This window comes from Sinocyclocheilus grahami, unplaced genomic scaffold, assembly GCF_001515645.1.
Source record: "Sinocyclocheilus grahami isolate Dianchi unplaced genomic scaffold, SAMN03320097.WGS_v1.1 scaffold1038.1, whole genome shotgun sequence".
Taxonomy (NCBI): Eukaryota; Metazoa; Chordata; class Actinopteri; order Cypriniformes; family Cyprinidae; genus Sinocyclocheilus; species Sinocyclocheilus grahami.
Genome location: NW_015506217.1, coordinates 249,623 through 252,945, shown reverse-complemented (window position 1 = coordinate 252,945; position 3,323 = coordinate 249,623). Strand labels below are relative to the sequence as shown.

The 3,323-nt window shown below is 33.7% G+C and overlaps 1 pseudogene; it reads left to right on the top strand.

The window, feature by feature from the left end:
• The window catches only part of LOC107565983 (importin-11-like), a 185,769-nt pseudogene that overhangs the window by 41,806 nt on the left and 140,640 nt on the right, over positions 1–3,323 (top strand).

Sequence of the window (3,323 nt, the reverse complement as noted above, 5' to 3'; positions counted from 1 at the left end):
TTTCCATAATCCGTGACCGACAGAGAAGCATCTTGGTGGCAGGGATTTAAATCTTTAACAAGACTCAAACTGACACAGGCAGAGTGAAAGACTGGATTTTTTCTATCAGGTGATTTCAAAACATTTCAGCTGGTTTATATATATCGTGTATAAATTATTTATCTCGTAAAAGATGCATTTGGTATTTTGCCCCGCCCCCAAACATATGATACGACTATCAGTCGACTATCGGCAAGATTCGAAAATTCCGATTCGACTATGAAAATCCTTAGTCGGGGACACCCCTAATTGTTAAACAAAATGAGAAGAATTTACACATCATCATCCTATATATACAGTACATATATACATACATGCATACATTACATACACACACCCATATGTATGTGTGTGTGTAAATAATAATATAAATATCAAATGTAAAACAGTATAATATTAATATTATATACTTATTTATGTGAAATATTATATTTTACATGTGTTTTACTTATTAGGGCTGCAATTCAAAAATTTCATAAAGACATATTTGGTCATTAACATTTAAAAAGACAATTAATAAATTGATGGTTGTATAATTATTAGGTTCAAGAAGGAACCAATTATAATGTAAAGTAATTAAGATGTTGGAAAAAATGCGAGTAATTTATATATAAAATAAGACACACACACACACACACACACACACACACACACACACACACACACACACACACATAAGTACAGTATGTTCTTATAACTTTATAATTTTTTGCTGAAAACATTATCTACCACAGACCTTAATTATACTCAAATATTGAAAATTGCCATTCTAAAATCCCACAGGATGTTCTTTTTTAGGTTTAGGTGAAACGTACTGTTTCAGGTGCTCATTAATGATGACCTTATATGTCTCAACCTGTCAAAAAGGAAGAGGACAGCATAACCTGAATGCATGAATTAGTGAGGTGAAAGTAGCTATGCCAACAGATGTACTACCCGTGAACTTGAAGTCAAGAAGCTGCCCTTTCCTGTCAGTTAACCGAGCCCTGCATTGTGGTATGCCCAGAGATGCTGAACCATACCTGCCGCAGTAATTTAACATATGTAATTCCTCTCAAGGGAATGGGCTTCGCAAAGTACAGTTGACCGTAATTTAAAATCTCTTGGTGTACTTTGCTGGTGTCATTTTCTAATATATATTGCCATGGTCCAGTGATTTGTTTCTGGCGCTGGGATTGCCAGTTGGTGATTTGCTGACCCTCATTACACTATACATGGAATATCCTTCCTACTGTCTTCCTACCCTTCCCTCATCCTACATCCCTGGATGAGGACTGTTACTGTCAATCAAACTACAAAACGACAGCGAAGCACTGTAAAAGAATGTAAGGAGAAATTCAGCTCACTGACTCAATGATTCAGCCGCAATGGTTAACAGCCTACTGGAGTGAAAGATTATCAGTGAATGATGACAAAGTATTGGAATATTCTGCACGAGTACGATGATTTTGCTTTTTGAAGCTTGACAGCCTCAGTCCTCCGTCAGTCCCATTATATTAAACAGAGTGGACAGGACATTCTTCAACAAAGTCATACGGTTTGTAATGACATGAAGATGAATAACTGGCTGAATTTTTATTTTTGGGTGAACTATCACTTTAAAGTGCATGATATAGGTTGTGACAAGTTGTGTTTAACGTTGTTTCTTTCTTCAGCTGTGGAAGAGACAGGTGGTGACTCCTGGAAGTATAGTTTGCGGGTAAGTGACCTCTCTTCCAGTTTGACTGATTTTATATTTATTATAATGTTCAAAGCTGTTTTTTTTTTTTTGCATATGGAATATTTTCGGACGTGTCAGTAAATGCAAAGCGACTGAGTTAAAAGGAATCAGAGGTCTGTCTCATTTCTTTGGAATTTACATAGTGGGGGCCATGACTCTACTGGGTCATTTGTTACTGCCCTCATGCGACTTGATTTGCATTACATCTGGCTGCCTTCTTAATGTGGCTTTTATGTCCTGGCTTTAAAATGACATTGGCTGACTAAACTTATAACCTCAAATCGAGAGTAGCGTTTTACATGCCATTTGTCATTTACTCGGTGAAAGACGCCACTGTGGAGTCATTTAACCTTCAGGTAATTTCGAAAGGGAATGTCTTAATGTTTTGGGTTTAAATAGACTTCCTTGTCCTCTGAGTGCAAATATTTGTAAGCAGTGTGAATGTTGCACATCAGTCGAAAGCAGGGGATCTCAACTCGTTAATCGCAGACCTAAAATGTGATGCATGTCTGTTCTAATTGTGTTGTGGATAGCAGGACAAAACAGTGGTAAATGCAAAAAATAAATAGCAATTAACCATATAATTGGGCCTTAGGAAAGATAGCAAAGGCTTATTTTTTTCAGAAAGAAAGACAACACTGTTGTCGTTTATGTCACAAGCTCTGTGAGTTTGTGTCCAATCAAATCACAATATTTTGGCATACATTTTCTATATTTGTCACGTGGTAGTAGCATGATTTTTCTGATAAAGGTTGCAATTTGGTTTGCTGTTCTTGTTTGCAGGACTGCACATTTGTGATTATATATCAGCATGACTATATAACAATAATAATAAAAATAACAACAACAACAATAATACTACTGCTACTACTAATTATTATTAATAAATAAAATATAAAACAAAATAGATAAATACTAAAAAGTAAACTGAATAGTAAATGGTGCTATTGTAATATTTCACAGTATAAATAAACAATAATAATAATAACAATAATAAATGTCCTTGAGTGCCCTGAAAGGTGCCTATAAGTAAAATGTAATAATAATTATAAAAATAATAATAACAATACTAATAATTGTCATTAATATTATTATTAATAACAATAAATACAATATTAAACAAAATAGAAAAATACAAATAAAATTAATCTGAATAGTAAATAGGGGCATTGTAATATTTCACATAATAAATAAACAAACAAACAAACAACAACAATAGTAATAATAATAATAATGTCCTTAAATGCCCTGAAAGGTGCCTATAAGTAAAATGTAATAATATTAATAATCATAATAATAATAATATATTTATTATTTGGTATTACACTCTAAAATGATAATACTACTATTTGTGGCTTTCAAATGTTTTAATTTTCAAGTTTTATGCTGTCAGACTTTTATTCTGGAGGAAAAATGCATGGGGGTCCCAAAGGTTCTCTTTTGTTGATTCTCTCGTTGTTTCTCTTTACAAGATTGGAAAGATGGTTGGTGCTTGTTGCATTCCCAGTGCTATTCTAAGTAGGGATGCACCGATATGAAAATTTTGGCCTATACCGATAACCGA